This window comes from Leucoraja erinacea, chromosome 5 (genome assembly GCF_028641065.1).
Source record: "Leucoraja erinacea ecotype New England chromosome 5, Leri_hhj_1, whole genome shotgun sequence".
Taxonomy (NCBI): domain Eukaryota; kingdom Metazoa; phylum Chordata; class Chondrichthyes; order Rajiformes; family Rajidae; genus Leucoraja; species Leucoraja erinaceus.
The window spans coordinates 13,247,637-13,265,502 of NC_073381.1; positions in this window are offsets into that span (position 1 = coordinate 13,247,637).

Below are 17,866 nucleotides of genomic sequence, written 5' to 3' on the forward strand. Positions count from 1 at the left end.
CCCTGAAAAAGTGATGAGGTTGAGAATAAATTGAAAACAAAAGTAAGAACAATAGATGTCTGTTATTCGTGCCTACAAATCATTATGGAATCAACCAAGAGATTACACAGAGATGCTTAAGTTGTACAGTCCCAGGTTTAAGGGTAAATTGACCTCTTTAAGTGCTTCCTTAAGTTATTTCACCATCATAACACAGGTGCCATGTTGATGAAGTGTGATGTTCATTGTCACACATGTACTACGCATCCCTCTGTATTTAACTGTCAAGAAATGTTCACAGTCTTCAAGGTTAATGCAGTGTGGCTGTTAAAAAACATTTCCTTCGATATAAAAATAAATTGTTGGGTGTCCTGTTCATTTTTGTGCTCATTAAAGTGAAAGTTGACAGATCTGGAGCCAGAGTTACTTTGCAGCGAGTCATTCTTCGTCTACTCAAAGTGTATGTAATGTATTAATACATATTCCTGTATATGTTTATGAGTTGGTGTTTCACTATAAGCAGGGAATGTTGGGTAATAAATCTCTCTCTCGTGATCCAGGCAACCTGCGTGTAAGTTGTTATTCATTCTGCCGTCCGGAATATAACAAATTTCTGCTCTCCTTTTTTGAAGTATTAAATCTAAGTACTCGGTTACAATTTTGTTGTTGTGATACTTGATTTAAACCAGTGCTTATTAAATCTTAAATGATAAACATAATATTTATTTTACATAACTACACATTTTCATTTTACTTATACAGTGAGTTACTTAACTTACAAACCTAACCTGACTACTGGTTTACGGATCCTGCCTGATCGTCTAATAGTAACAGGTGTAACAGGTGTAACAGGTGTAGGTGTTGACTCAACTGTTGGTTTGTTTGGCTCTGTTTTAGTACCCAGACTTTGACCAGAGGAATCTGTTTCTTTGTCTGTGTGAACTGAACTTTGTGTTTCAATCACAGTGGTCTCTTCCAACTCACTTTCAGATAAAAACTCAGGGATTAGAACTTCATGCTCAGTTTTTGGTTCATCTTTGGTTGGAATCATTTGATCAACATAAACACTTTTGATCCTATCTCCAACTTCAGCTAAGTATCTTTTTGTTCCACACACTTCCACTATTTTCCCAACATCCCATTTGTCTCGACTGGACTTGTTGGGAGGACTGAGAACACGAACCTGCTCATCTGGCTTCAAGTACCTCTCCTTTTTGTGGGAGTCAAAATGGCGTTTTTGACTTAACTGTTTTTGCTCAACTCTCAAGACCAAGTTGGATTGAACTAGACATGGGCGTATTCTTAGCCTTCTTTTCATCAACTGTTCTGTAGGTGAGTAACCTGTTGTTGTGTATTGTGTGGTGCTGTACTTCAGCAAGAAACTAGCCAAACGATGTTTCATGCTGAGCTTTGAACTACACTGCAAAACCTGTTTCTTGAGAGCACCTTTGACAATTCTAACAGACCTTTCCGCCGCCCAGTTGGGGGCTGGGTGGTATGCGGGAGTAAGTATGTGTTTTACACCATTCCGCTGCATGAATTCTTTGAACCTTTCTGAACGAAAATGAGGCCTGTTATCAGAAACAAGTTCTTCTGGTAAAGCATGGCATGCAAAAATTGATCTCGACTCATCTATGGTATGGTCAGTAGTAGTGCTTAACCCCATGTGCTTAAACTCAATCCATTTGGAATGACTATCTACTAGTACCAGAAAGTGATTATTACCCTTTTCACAAAAATCTACATGAACTATCTGCAATTTTGACATTTGCTAACCAATGACTCGATGTCACTGTCAATACCAGGCCAATACACAAAACTTCTGGCAATTGACTTCATGCTTACTATGCCAGGATGTTTGGCATGAAGTTCATTCATAATTTTGTTTCTCAAAGACTCTGGTACAACCACTCTGTAACCCCACTTAATGCATCCCTGCTCACGTGATAATTCATGGCGTCAATTATGGAAAGGCTTCAACTCAGAGTTCCGAACTGAGTTCAATCCACTATCGATTTCAGTCCAACCGTTCAATGTCTGTTCATAGACCCACTTCGGCACAGTGTCTTTCTCTGTTTCTGCTGCAATTTCTGTTGCAATCACTGGAAAGTCTTCATCTACAATTTGCAGTGTGTAGAATGTGTTCTCACTTCCCACGTCAGAGTTCTCATGGGGCATCCGGGACAGTGCATCTACAACTGCCTTGCGCTTGGAGCTTCTGTACTCAACCTTGTAATCATACAGGACAGCAAAATAGCCCAGCGCTGTGTCCTTGATGCCGCCATGGAAGGTATAGCTGACTTGGGACCAAGTATCACTAGTAGTGGCTTGTGATCAGTCACTAGGGTGATTGGTCTGCCAAGAAGAAACTGACGGAATTATTTGATTCCGAACACGATGCTGAGTGCTTCCTTTTCTATCTGTGCATAATTGCGTTCACTCGGTGATAGGGTGCGGGATGCAAAAGCAATAGGCTTTTCCTGTTCGTCATTCATTACGTGGGAGATCACTGCACCTACACCATAACTTGAAGCATCACAAGCAAGTTTCATCTCGCGTGTCATATCGTAGTAAACAAGGTGTTTGTCACTTATCAAGTTTTCCTTGCAGATGTCATATGCACGTTGTTGTTCCTTTCCCCACGTCCATTTCACATCTGTTTGTAGTAGATGATGTAGTGGCTTTAGCACAGTTGCTAAATCTGGAATGAATCGTGCATAGAACTGCACCATCCCAAAGAATGATCATAGCTCTGACACATTGTTGGGTTTTGGAGCATTCTCCATTGCTTCAACTTTCGCCATCACTGGACGAAGTCCGTTGGCATCTACTTTGAGTCCAAGGTAGACCACCTCTGACTGCGCAAATGCACATTTACTTTGTCGCAGCTTGACATTGTGGCAGTTCAGTCGTGTGAGAACATGCTCAAGGATTTCCAGATGTTCTACCATGCCCTTTGTGAATATCTGTAGGTGATCCTGGTTGCACACATAGTGCGGAATGCCTTGTTACATTTTGTCCATGACATTCTGAAAAATTTTCGGGGGAGGATTTCACACCATGGGACAGCTTTGTATATGAATATAAGCCCTTATGTGTGTTGATAGTCAAGTACTGCTGACTTTCCTTGTCGATATTGAGTTAGGCGTAAGCGTGAGACAAATCCAGTTTAGTGAAGGCAAGGCAAGGCAAGGCAAGGCAAGGCAAGTTTATTTGTATAGCACCTTTCAACAACAATGTAATTCAAAGTGCTTTACATAAAACATTATAAGCATTGGAAAGAAACACATATGAAATGACATTTAGATGTAAAACGATTATTAGATTATTAAGATAAAATAATTACAAAATTAAAAGCAATCAAATAAAATATTTAAAATAGAATAAAACCAGGAATAGAAGTTACAGTGCAGTATAGGTAATTAATAAATTGTATTGTTTACTGAAAGGCAGCGGCAAACAGAAAAGTCTTCAGTCTAGATTTAAAAGAGCTGAGAGTTGCAGCAGACCTGCAGTTTTCTGGGAGTTTGTTCCAGATATGTGGTGCATAAAAATTAAATGCTGCCTCTCCATGTTTAGTTCTGACTCTGGGGACACAGATCAGACCTGTCCCAGACGATCTGAGAGGTCTGGGTGGTTAGTAGCTAAGCAGAAGATCAGAAATGTATTTTGGCCCTAAACCATTCAGTGCTTTGTAAACCAACAGTAGTATTTTGAAATAAATTCTTTGAAAGACAGGAAGCCAGTGTAAAGACCTCAGAACTGGAGTAATGTGATCTACTTTTTTGGTCTTAGTGAGGACTCGAGCAGCAGCGTTCTGAATTAACTGCAGCTGTCTGATCGACTTTTTAGGGAGACCTGTAAAGACACCGTTACAATAGTCGAGCCTGCTGAAGATAAACGCATGGACAAGTTTTTCCAAATCCTGCTGAGACATAAGTCCTTTAATCCTTGATATATTCTTTAGGTGATAGTAGGCTGACTTTATGACTGTTTTTATGTGGCTGTTGAAGTTCAGGTCTGAGTCCATGACCACTCCTAAGTTTCTGGCTTGGTTTGTTGTTTTTAGCATTACCATTTGAAGCTGGGTGCTAACTTTTAATCATTCTTCCTTGGCTCCAAAAACAATTATTTCAGTTTTTTCTTTGTTTAATTGGAGAAGATTCTGGTTCATCCAATCGTTGATTTGCTCAATGCATCTACTCAGTGCTTGTATTGGACTATAGTCTCCTGGTGATATTGTTATGTAGATTTGTGTGTCGTCTGCGTAACTATGGTAACATATTTTGATGTTTCCTATAGTGAAGACTCTTGCTCCGCTAAGTTCTGCATACAGACCTTGCGAGGTTGGTAGCGGATATTGTTCGTCATCAACGGCTTGGTTGATTGTGATTTTGTAGTCACCACATAGTCAAACAGTTTTGTCGGCCTTTGGTACATCCACAATTGGCGTTGCCCAGTTACTCTGGTTTGTCTTCACGAGTACTCCATTCCGTTCTAACCTGTCGAATTCTTCCTCCACTTGTTGCTTTAGTGCATATGGTACAGGTCTTGGTCGACAATACACAGGTCTCACATCTTCCTTAAGTCGAATGTGTGCAGAGTACTCAGTTATTCCCATGTAACTGTCAGCATGTTTGCATATGACGTTTTCAAGATGTGATTTGGACAAATCAACGCTGAAAATGTTCTTCCAGTCTAACTCTATTCTACTCAGCCAATCCTTTCCAGGGAGTGTTGATTTATTTCTGTAGCTGGCCACTATGATGGGCAGTGTTACTGACTGACCATTATGCTGAACTTTACAGTTCATTTGTCCACATGTCTCCAAAACTTTGCCCGAGTAGGTTCTCAGCTTGACCTTACTCTCAAATAATGGTATCTGTGGGAACTTTGTTTTGTACAGGTCTCTGCTCATGACTGAACAATCTGCAGCTGTGTCAATACACATATCAATTAAATGTTCATTTATCAATAGTTTAGTTTAAAAGTCCTGGCCTTGGCTGGTTGTAGTAGGCTTATCGATGTTGGTTGCACAAATTGTGTACAACCCAAGTTCATTTCCATCTGGGTTCACCTCCAAGTTGTGAACTCCTCTCTGGTGTTGTTGATTGTTTCCTGCAGATTGTTGGTTTCCTGTTTGAAGCTTGGCCCGACATGCTGAGGCGATATGGCCTTTCTTCTGGCAGTTATAGCACTTGGCCATTTTGAACTGACAAAATTGGGATGAGTGATTACCGTTGTAATGATAACAACTGGCTGAACTCGGCTCCCCACCATACTTTGGTTTTGGTTTAGCGCCTCTTGGTTTGGCCATAGGCACTGCCTTGTGACTATAAACGGCCACTGCAGTCTGTGGTGGACGAAACTCGCGAGCATTCTTTGATGCCATCTTCATTGTGGTAGCAATCTTGCATGCTTTCTCAAATGTAAGATCTGGAGTGTTCATGAGTTTGGACTGAATTCGTTCATCCACTAGACCACAAACAAATCTGTCATCTAGTGCGCTCCAAGAAAGGTTCCAAAGATACAGTGCAACGTTAAGTTTTTCAAGACAACAATGTATCATTGATTGTCTCATTCTGCTTCTGGTTTCTAGTGCCAAATGTATAGCTTTCTGCAATTTCCAGAGGCTTTGGGTTGAAGGACTCCTCCAACTTTGCCATAATCTCATTGAATAGCACGTCTTTTGCCTTTATGAGCACAAGGAGATTCACAAGTGTGCCGTACACTTCAGGGCCGATCTCCGTGAGCAGAATCGCTTTCAGGCATTTGCAAACGGCCTTATTTGTGTCAGTCACTATCTCTCCTTCACCACTAATCTCCATTATGTTGTTTGCCGTGAAAAAAGTGTTCACTCTCTCCATATAGGAGCTGATCGTCTCTCTACTATAATATAATCTCTACAAATATAAATGTCCTTTGTCCTTTGTACTCTTGTCAAAAGGGCCAAGGTGTCCGATGTAGCCCGTGGACACAGCCAGCATGTCGTTCTCTTTTCTTTTTTGTAAGTCCGTCCGTTCAAAAACCCTGCCTGTTCTGGTGTAACAATTCACCTAAAAATTTGCAGTAGAAAGGCTATTCAGCTTGAGGAACTCAACAAAAAAAAAAATATATTATACAATCCCAAGGACGGCATCTTGCCACGTAGACACAACATAGAGATAACCTGACAAACTCTCGACGATTTGTCCAGCTGCCGTTTTAAACTACAGTCCCCTGCATAGAAGGATCTGCGGCCTATCGTGTCCAGCTCGCAAACAAGTGCGACACACCTCCATTCCACACCAGGGCATCGGAAATGTCCTCATTCTTCAGGGAACAGGGATTCCCTTCCGCCACCATAGATGAGGCTCGCACCAGGGTCTCATCCATACCCCGCAACACTGCTCTCTCTCCCCATCCCCGCACTCACAACAAGTCCCCCTAGTCCTCACCTTTCACCCCACCAGCCGGCAAATACAACAGATAATCCTCCGCCATTTCCGCCACCTCCAACATGACCCCACCACTCGCCACATCTTCCCATCTCCCCCCATGTCTGCCTTCCACAAAGACCGCTCCCTCCGCAACTCCCTTGTCAATTCTTCCCTTCCCTCCCGTACCACCCCCTCCCCGGGCACTTTCCGTTGCAACCGCAAGAAATGCAACGCCTGTCCCTTCACCTCCCCCCTCAACTCCATTCAAGGACCCAACAGTCATTCCAGGTGCGACAAAGGTTCACCTGTATCTCCTCCAACCTCATCTACTGCATCCGCTGCTCTAGATGTCAGCTGATTTACATCGGGGAGACTAAGCGGAGGTTGGGCGATCGTTTCGCCGAACACCTCCGCTCAGTCCGCAATAACCTACCTGAACTCCCGGTGGCTCAGCACTTCAACTCCCCCTCCCATTCCCAATCCAACCTCTCTGTCCTAGGTCTCCTCCATTGCCAGAGCGAGCAACACCGGAAATTGGAGGAACAGCACCTCATATTCCGCCTGGGGAGATTGCATCCTGCGGGCATGAACATTGAATTCTCCCAGTTTTGCTAGCCCTTGCTCTCTCCTCCCCTTCCTTAACCCTCGAGCTGTCTCCTCCCACCCCCCCGCTCTCGGGCTCCTCCTCCTCCCTTTTTCCTTCCTTCTCCCCCCCACCCCCCCATCAGTCTGAAGAAGGTTCGGCCCGAAACGTCGCCTATTTCCTTCACTCCATAGATGCTGCTGCACCCGCTGAGTTTCTCCAACATTTTTGTGTACCTTCGATCTACCAGCATCTGCAGTTCCTTCTTGAACACACCTCCGTATTTACTGTTTAAAATGTTAAACATACTGCATGGTGCAAAACAGTCCTGCACTGTATTTAAAGGATGAGTTCACAAACTCCATCACACCCTCATCGCTAATTTTGTCATATTCCGGACGTCAGAACAAATAACAACTTGCACGCAGGTTGCCTGGATCACGAGAGAGAGGTTTATTACCCAACATTCCCTGCTTATATTGAACACCAACTCATTAACATATATATGAATATATATGAATACGTTACAGTGTAGATCACAATATTTTAAGTGAAGTTCATCACATAATTGCATCTTAATCATGAAGTTTGGGAGTATGTTTCTTTCTGGTATCAATTTCCCAGGGCTGTATCAGAGGTATATTGAGTGATAATAGAAGTATCATCAACGTTGATTTATGCAAAGCTCATAGTAAGTCTTTGGTATTAACTAAAGGTTCTCTCAAGAAAAAGGGCGCAGTAGCAAAGGAAATACACTGTCATAACCCATCAAGTACAGTAGACTAATTTCCAGGATATTTAAACCATTCCTCGTCAAATCATTTTGTCGTGGAAAATGTTGTTTTCAATACAAACACACAACATCATTTTTGTTTTGTACTCTTTGAAATGTAACAAACAAAATGAGTAACATGTGATTTGCGGAATTTTTTCGCATATTGTTTTATTTTCTCATATTATTTTGCAGTAGAACCTGTTTAAGATTAAGTTATGTTAGAAAAGATGCACTTATGTTCGTAATATTTAATGGTATATACTTCAGTGTCAGAGGTCTGTTGAATAAGGCAGCTGATCTGAGGGGACAGGTAGACATATGAGAAGCAATGTCAGAGTTTTTAAAAGGGCAGGAATAGCAGCTCATCATTTCTAGTTACAAGATTTTCAGGCAAGATGGAGAGCAAGATAAAAGCTGAGCAGTGAAGCAGGGAGTTCACACAAGAAATTGTGACAATTCTGAAGAGTGATGATATCCTGGATAGATTACCAATAAAGACTCCAGATTGAACAAAAGGACAAACTGACTAACTGCAGAACGTACTAAGCACTCCTGTAGGATGTCAGAAGAGCGACTTAGTAGGCAATGTACTGATAAATGCAGAAACAATAGGGCATTTACAGATACCTTTAGGATTTCGGATACTTTTCTGTTAACTGGTGCAGAATTGGTGTAAAAAGTAGGAAAGGTACATAAATGTTAAACTACATTTGTGAACACTTTTTAAGCCAGTCCTTAATGGGCTGCCTGTACTCCAGTGTTGTAATGGTTTGATGACTCTAGTTTGTCGCAAAACTAACACGGAGTGGGGTTGAGGAGAGGGGGACAGGTTGCCGTAGTAACCTCCTCAAATTTCACATCAAAAACCTGCCTACCATTGGTCAGACATGACTTTCCCTCAACAAATCCATGTTAACCATCACTTACTATTCTGCACACTTCCACATAAATATGAACCCTATTTCCAAAATATGTTCATGACCCATTTCCCCTGCTGTGCTTGAGCCATCATTCTAATCTTGTTTTTACTTTCACCATTGTATTTTCTATAACCTATAATTATATCGCGAGTGCTGGCACATGATTCCTCTTTCTGCCCATCAACAGTGTTCCACCCAGTGCAATGAGAGATTTGTTACATTGTTGTAAGGAGAGTGGGGGAGGGGAGGAGAAGAAATGTTATTTAAATATTGTGTTTAGTGGGGGAGTGGGATAAGGGAGAGATTAGGAGTGGCGGAGCAGGGAGATAGAGGGAGAGGAGGGGGTAGGGAGGGAGGGAGTGAAACTGAATTTGGTGGCCTGCACTCTGCTTGAAATGCTATGAAACTGAATTTTGTGGCCTGTACTCTGCTTGAAATGCAATGGAATTGAATTTGGTGGACTGCACTCTGCTTGAAATGCTATTTCAAGGAATAGCTCTGAATGACTGAGCTGCCAGCCCACCAGCCCTGAGTGACTGAGCTGTCAGCCCACCAGCCCTGAATGATTGAGCTGCCAGCCCACTGGCCCTGTGTGACTGAGTTTCCAGCCCACCAGGCCTGAGTGACTAAGCTGCCAGCCCACCAGAACTTTTATTCAGCCAACGGTAAAAGGACTCTCACTGAAATCTGAATGATGGCTGATTCTAAAATGGTAGTTTTCTCAATTAAAGGGGGATAATGAGATCCTCTTGTTGGCATCAGGGAATGGCATTTGGGAATAAAATGATCATGGTGAAAATTCAACGTCAACAATGATCACACTTTTCCTACCCCCGATGAAATGAATATCTGGGTCGAGTGAGGTTACCCAGGAAAATGGTTTCCTCTGGACAGATGTGTTCAGATTACTGGACTCGTAACTGCAATCTACTGTCTGAGCCATTCCAAGGAAAGGTAACAACATTGTTGAAGCGTCAGTTGTTGCACACGCACTCCCTGAAAGGTGATTTATTGATGAAAACCTTTGTGTTCACAAAAAGCCATGCGGAGGATGGGACAGTAGTGATCTACAAGAAGCAGCAATGTCATCAGATGGTGCTGTTTAACATTGTGTGTTAACATTGGCACTGTGCATAATGATTTATTGAATATACCTCAAGGATGCAAGGTTATGGTACTTTGAATGAAAGGGATATTAACCCATGTGTGGATCTCAGGCAAATTAACCCCTGTGTTGATCGCAGGCAATACATTTGCTGTCTCTATTTCATCGTCAAAATCCCCTACGGAGATCGCAGATAACATTATTTTTTGTCAAAAAAGTTGGATTGTGATTGGGAATCAAATCCTTGAGTCAGATGCTGTGGATTCATCAAGGAGGCCATCTCTGAGATACATTATTAGACAGTAATTGTACTGCACTATAGGACTTCGTAGTTAGGGTTTGCATCGAAAAAGAGGTTTATTGAGAAGGTTTTAGCAGCATCTGATGTAATATCTGCAAAGCATGAATGATTTCTTGGAAGGAGTCTTTAAAAAGATTGTGTACTCTGCAGTGCAGGGGAGATTCAGAACCAAGCTTTCAAAATTCAGATTAATGGTTTGCCAGCCTGTCCAAGGTGAAATTAAACAAATGCCATGCCTCATTAAGTTAATTTTAATTAACAGTAACATCAATTTTATGGCTGAAATGAAAGTTGGCTACTGTTAGCGAGTTCCTTCCAGATGGACTAAGATAACCCAGCACCACAACATAGAATGTCCCCCGATGGCAATAGTGTTGTTGGCTAGGTTGCTTCTTTCACCTGGACAGTCTGTGTATGCCCAAACTATATGACCACAAGAATCTCTTGCTCTTGCTGGAACAGCTTCTGCGTGTTCTTTCGCTACCTGAAGTCTCAGTCTGGGTAGGTTGGAAATGGGGCAAAAGTAAGAGTGCTTTAGTTTAGTTTAGATTCAGCATGGAAACAGGACCTTCGGCCCACCGAGTCCGCGCCGACAAACGATCACCGTTACACTAGTTCTATTCTATACATTAGAGACAATTCACAGAAGCCAATTAACCTTCAAATTTGCATGTGTTTGGCATGTGGGAAGAAATTGGTGGAGGAAAGTGAAAGGGCATTGTTGATCTTAATGAATAGCAGAATGGAAGTCCATTGCTTCTATTGCCTGTGTTCATACATTCTGGGAAAGTGTTGCTTTTATCCACCAAGTCAAAAATTCGGAGTATAAAAACAGAAACATTTGCAAACCATGGACCCGCTGCAGTTCGCATACTGTCCGAACAGATCCATGGATGGTGTGGTCTCCCAGGTTCTGCATCTTAATGACAATGTAAGGAGTTGTTTGGCAATTTGGTGGCCTGCACTCTGCTTGAAATGCTATGAAATTGAATTTGGTGGCCTGCACTCTGCTTGAAATGCTATGAAATTGAATTTGGTGGCCTGCACTCTGCTTGAAATGCTATGAAACTGAATTTGGTGGCCTGCACTCTGTTTGCAGTCAAGGAATAGCCGTGAATGAACTGCCAGCCCATCAGCCCTGAGTAACTGATCTGCTAGCCCACCAGCCCTGAGTGACTAAGCTGCCAGCCCACCAGCCCACCAGCCCTGAGTGACTGAGCTGCCAGCCCACCAGCCCCAAGTGACTGAGCTGCCAGCCCACCAGGTCTGAGTGACTGATCTGCCAGCCCACCAGCCCTCAGTGACTGAGCTGCCAGCCCACCAGCCCCAAGTGACTGAGCTGCCAGCCCACCAGGTCTGAGTGACTGATCTGCCAGCCCACCAGCCCTGAGTGACTGACCTGCTAGCCCACCAGCCCTGAGTGATTGAGCTGCCAGCCCACCACTCTCTCTCACCTTGACAGCCAGAAAGGACTCTATGTGTGGATGCTGTTCATTGATTTCAGTTCAGCTTTCAATACTATAGTCCCCACCAGACTTGCTGAGAAGCTGCTGGAAGTGGGGCTGAACACTCCCCTGTGTGCCTGAGTCCTGAACGTTCTCACCGCCAGGCCCCAGGTGGTCAAGATGGGGAGACATCCCTCCAACCCCCTCACGCTGAACACAGGATCCCCCCAGGGTTGTGTCCTGAGCCCCCTACTGTACTACCTGTACACACATGATTGTGTGGCCAGCTTCGGCTCTAAATCCATCATCAAGTTTGCTGACGACATTGTGGTGGTGGGCCTGATCTCCGATAGCGAGGAGAAGGCCTACCGTGAGGAGGTGGCTGATCTGGCACTCTAGTCTCAGGACAACAGCCTCCTCTGAATGTCACAAAATCTAAGGAGCTGATTGTGGTCTTTTGGAAGGGCTCAACATTGGAGGATATACACACCACTGGAGATAAATGGGACTACTGTGGATAGGGTGAGCAGCTTTAAATACCTGGGAATCCACATCAGTGAGGATCTGACATGGACAGCACACACTGCCGCACTGGTGTGTAAGGCAAGGCAGCGCCTTTACCACCTCAGGCAGCTGAGGAAATTCAGAGTCTCTCTGAGGATCCTTCAGTGCTTCTACTCTGGGGCAGTAGAAAGCATCTTGTCCGGCAACATCTCAATCTGGTTTGGGAACAGCTCTGCCCAGAACAGGAAGGCTCTGCAGAGAGTAGTGCGTTCGGCCGAACGCACTATGGGAACTACACTCACCCATCTGCAGGACCTTTATACCAAGAGGTGCAGATCCAGAACCAACAACATAAGGAGGAACCCAGCAATGGACTGTTCCAGCTGCTACGGTCAGGCAAGCTCCCCCGATGTCACGCTGTGAAGACAGGGAGGATGAGATTTCTTCCCCCAGGCCATCAGGACTGTAAATTCTTATGTCACCAGAGACTAATAATTTACTAATTTACTGTTGTGTTGTGTCTTTTTAATTTTTTTTTCTAAAATGCCAATACTGGTTCTGTTCTATTCTGTTCTTTTGTTTTGTTTTTTTCGCACAATCTGCAGGCAATGCCACTTTCATATCACTGCACATCTTGTCTGTGTATGTGACAAGTAAACTTGACTTGACTTTACTTGAAACATTTAGCAGGAGAGACTATTGATGGACAGACTATTGATGGATTTGAATATAGGAGCAGGGAGGTTCTACTGCAGTTGTACAGGGTCTTGGTGAGACCACACTTGGAGTATTGTGTACAGTTTTGGTCTCCTAATCTGAGGAAAGACATTCTTGCCATAGAAGAATGTACAGAGAAGGTTCACCAGACTGATTCCTGGGATGTCAGGACTTTCATATGAAGAAAGACTGGATAGACTCGGTTTGTACTCGCTAGAATTTAGAAGATTGATGGGGGGGATCTTATAGAAACTTACAAAATTCTTAAGGGGTTGGACAGGCTAGATGCAGGAAGATTGTTCCCGATGTTGGGGAAGTCCAGAACAAGGAGTCACAGTTTAAGGATAAGGGGGAAATCTTTTAGGACCGAGATGAGGAAAACACACAGAGAGTGGTGAATCTCTGGAATTCTCTCCCGCAGAAGGTAGTTGAGGCCAGTTCATTGACTATATTTAAGAGGGAGTTAGATGTGGCCCTTGTGGCTAAAGGGATCAGGGGGTATGGAGAGAAGGCAGATACAGGATACTGAGTTGAATGATCAGCCATGATCATATTGAATGGCGGTGCAGGCTCGAAGGGCCGAATGGCCTACTACTGCACCTGTTTTCTATGTTTCTATGTTTCTAAGACAGAGTACGTGTTGACATCAGATGAGGCAAGAGAGAAAGCAAGTTTGTTTTAAGATGCAGAGGAGGGAGAGGAAGGATGGTTAGCCCAAGGGAGATAGCTCTGATAGGGTAAGACCAATGTTGCCCGACCTGCTGAGTATCTCAGAATTTCCAGTTTTTATTTTGGACTTCCAGCATAGAGTCATAGAGTGATACAATATGGAAACAGGCCCTTCAGCCCAACTCGCCCACACCGGCCAACATGTCCCAGCTACATTAGTACTACTAGTTTGGTCCATATCCCTCCAAACCTGTCCTATCCATGTACCTGTCTAGCTGTTTCTTAAATTTTGGGATAGTCCCTGTCTCAACCACTTCCTCTGGCAGCTTGTTCCTTACACCCACCACCCTTTGTGTTACCCCTCAAATTCCTATTAAATCTTTTCCTCTTCACCAACATATGTCCTCTGGTCTGCCATTCACCCACCCTGGGCAAGAGACACTATGCATCTACCTGATCAATTCCTCTCACGGTTTTATGCACGTCTATAAGCTCACCCCTCATCCTCCTGCGCTCCAAGGAATAGAGTCCCAGTCTAGTCAAACTCTCCCTATAGCTCAGACCCTCTGGTCCTGGCAACATCCTTGTGGATCTTCTCTGTACCCTACTGCATAATTTTCATGCAAACTCAAAGAGGTTCACAGTCTAATAAATCCTTTTGAGATGTGGTCATATTGGGAATTCAGGCAATGAAGCTGCCTACTTTAGTCCAGTTTGGAGATACAGCATGGTAAATGTATCCCCCCCATGTTTTCTAATCCGGACTTCTTCAGACGCTTTTTAAGGGCTGAATCGGCCCGTTCGCAGGGCCTTTCAGCGCCCGGCGCGGCTTAAAATCAAACTGCTGCATCAAGGTGATTGAGGCTCAGATGTTGAAGACCCTGCTGGTCAATGAAAGGCCCCGCGAACGGGCCGATTCAAGCCCCATGATTCGGGGCAGACGAAGCTGCTGTTGTTGGAGTTTGATGGTTTGACTGTGGCCCCTGGTTCTGGACTCCCCCAACATCGGGAACATGTTTTCTGCCTCTAGTGTGTCCAAGCCCTTAACAATCTTATATGTTTCAATGAGATATCCTCTCTTCCTTCTAAACTCCAGAGTGTACAAGCCCAACTGCTCCATTCTCTCAGTATATGACAGTCCCGCCATCCCGGGAATTAACCTTGTAAACCTATGCTGCAATCCCTCAATAGCAAGAATGTCCTTCCTCAAATTAGGGGACCAAAACTGCACACAATACTCCAGGTGTGGTCTCACTAGGGCTCTGTACAACTGCAGAAGGACCTCTTTGCTCCTACATTCAATTCCTCTTGTTATAAAGGCCAACATTCCATTCGCTTTCTGCACTGCCTGCTGTACCAGAATGCTTACTTTCATTGACTGATGTACAAGGACCCCCAGATCCCGTTGTACATCCTCTTTTCCCAACTTGACGCCATTTAGATAGTAATCTGCCTTCCTGTTGTTGCTGCCAAAGTGGATAACCTCACATTTATCCGCATTAAACTGCATCTGCCATGCATCTGCCCACTCCCCCAACCTGTCCAAGTCACCCTGCATTCTCATAGCATCTTCCTCACAGTTCTCACTGCCACCCAGCTTTGTGTCATCTGCAAATTTACTATTGTTACTTTGAATCCCTTCATCCATATCATTGATGTATATTGTAAATAGCTGCGGTCCCAGCTCCGAACCTTGTGGTACTCCACTAGTCAATGCCTGCCATTCTGAAAGGGACCCGTTAATCCCTACTCTTTGTTTCCTGTCTGCCAACCACTACTCAATCCATGTCAGCACTCTATCCCCAATACCATGTGCCCTAATTCTGCCCACTAATCTGCTATGTGGGACCTTATCAAATGCTTTCTGAAAGTCCAGGTACACTACATCCACTGGCTCTCCCTTGTCCATTTTCTGAGTTACATCTGCAAAAAATTCCAGAAGATTAGTCAAGCATGATTTCCCCTTTGTAAATCCATGCTGACTCGGACCGATCCTGTTACTGCTATCCAAATGTGCGGCTATCTCATCTTTTATAATTGACTACAGCATCTTCCCCACCACTGATGTCAGGCTAACTAGTCTATAATTCCCTGTTTTCTCTCTCCCACCTTTCATAAAAAGTGGGATAACTTTAGCTACCCTCCAATCCACAGGAACTGATCCTGAGTCTATAGAACATTGGAAAATTGTCACCAATGCATCCACGATTTCCAGAGCCACTTCCTTAATTACCCTGGGATGCAGACCATCAGATCCTGGGGATTTATCAGCCTTCAATCCCATCAGTCTATCCAACACCATTTCCAGCCTAATGTGGAATTCCTCAGTTCTTCTGTCAACCCAGATCCTCTGGCCACTATTATATCAGGAAGATTGTTTGTGTCCTCCTTAGTGAAGACAGATCCAAAGTACCTGTTCAACTCATTTGCCATTTCCTTGTTCCCCAAAATAAATTCACCTTTTTCGGTCTTCAACGGTCCAACTTTGGTCTTAACTAATTTTTTCCTCTTCACATACCTAAAGGAGCTTTTACTATCCTGCTTTATATTCTTGGCCTGCTTACCTTCGTACCTCATCTTTTCTCCCCGTATTGTCTTTTTAGTTATCTTCTGTTGTTCTTTAAACATTACCCAATCCTCTTGCTTCCTGCTCATCTTTGCTACGTTGTACTTCTTCGCTTTAATTTTTATACTGTTCCTGACATCCCTTGTCAGCCAGGGTCGGCCCTTTCTCCCCTTGGAATCTTTCTTCCTCCTAGGAATAAACTGATACTGCACCTTCTGTATTATTCCTAGAAACGCCTGCCATTTTTGTTCCACTGTCATCCCTGCTAGCGTAGCTTTCCAGCCAACTTTGGCCAGCTCCTACCTCATGGCCCCATGTAACATTATATATAATTTAAGTATTGGAGTGAGTCTTTCTGCCTGTAATGCTGCCGCAAGCAAGATTTTCATTGTACTTGTACCTTACCATACTTGTGCGTATAATAGTAAAGTCAAAGGTTGACACAAAATGCTAGATTAACTCAGTGGGACAGGCAACATCTCTGGAGAGAAGGAATGGGTGATGTTTCAGGTCGAGACCCTTCTTCAGACTGACCAGTCTTTCAAAAAAGAAGGGTCTCGACCTGAAACGTCACCCATTCCTTCTCTCCAGAGATGCTGCCTGTCCCGCTGAGTTAATCCAGCATTTTGTGTCTACCTTCGATTTAAACCAGCATCAGCAGTTTTTTCCTACACAAACAGTAAAGTCAACTTGATCAAAAATTAAAGTGCTGGAGGAACTGAGTGGGTCAGCGAGCATCTATGGAGGGAAATGGGCAGGTGATTTTTTTTCGGTCAGAACTCTTCTTCAGATTGTTCATCTCCCTTCACAGATGCTGCCTGACCCACTGAGAGCCTGACCTGCTGAATATATTTAGCATTCTTTGCTTTTCTTGACTAATTTCTTTATTTTTTCTTCAAAGCTTGGTTCAGATGTTCAGTCAGTTGACGTTCTCTCTGTGCACAGAGTGTTTGCAAACATTGAGGCCACAGAAAAGCTGATCTTGACAACTGTCAGTGGCAGGTCATGCCTCTGGTTTCATCAGCAAGATGACAGCTGACCTTCACACAACTTCTTCAGAGACATTGTACGAAGAGCCCGCGATATTTGTTCTGTTTCTAAAGAAAACGATTTCTAATCAGGTTACCTTTAAGACATTAATCTGGGGAGAGATGTTTCTCTTTTGGCCTACAGGGACCGCCTTTGACATTTTGGAGTTTAGATTGTATCCTTTTTTTAGGTCTGGTGAAAGGAGGTAGTGACCTTTCTGGCGATTATAACAGTAGGTGGTGAGGGCTTGCTCTGATTTATCAAACAATATATTGATGGAAGTCCTTGTTTGTACAAATAGGAGCTGCAGAGCGTAGACAACCACAAATGTCATCTGTCAGAGCTTTAATGTAGTCATCACTGTCACATCCCAAGCTGGAATGATTGGGAAAGCTGGACAAGAATGTATCTAGGCACACCAAAAAGGAAAACTAAGAATGCATGCTTTTCATTGTAATCTTGATTATACAGAGTTGATTTAAACAGATGATGACCTGAGCAGACCTGAGGGAGCAGGATACGAATCTCTTATTTTCCTGCATTTTAATAAAGAGCACAGGTTCCGCCTGCATCAGTGAAACTCCTGCCAGTTCTTGTCAAAGGTCTGTAATGTTCCAAGAATAAAAGTGACCTTTCAATTGAGATAGTCACTCCAGGCACCGATGAGCTCTCTGCAAAAAAATATCTGACAGCCTAACTGAGTTCTTCAGATTCATCATAGGCTGCATGTAATTGTAGTCAAAGCTAATGCCACATTAGATCTCCTCAGAAGAACTACTCTGCACACTATTATTAAAGTGGGATTTGTCACTCCAGCCTTGGAATGCCTTTAAGGTGATTAAATATATACACAT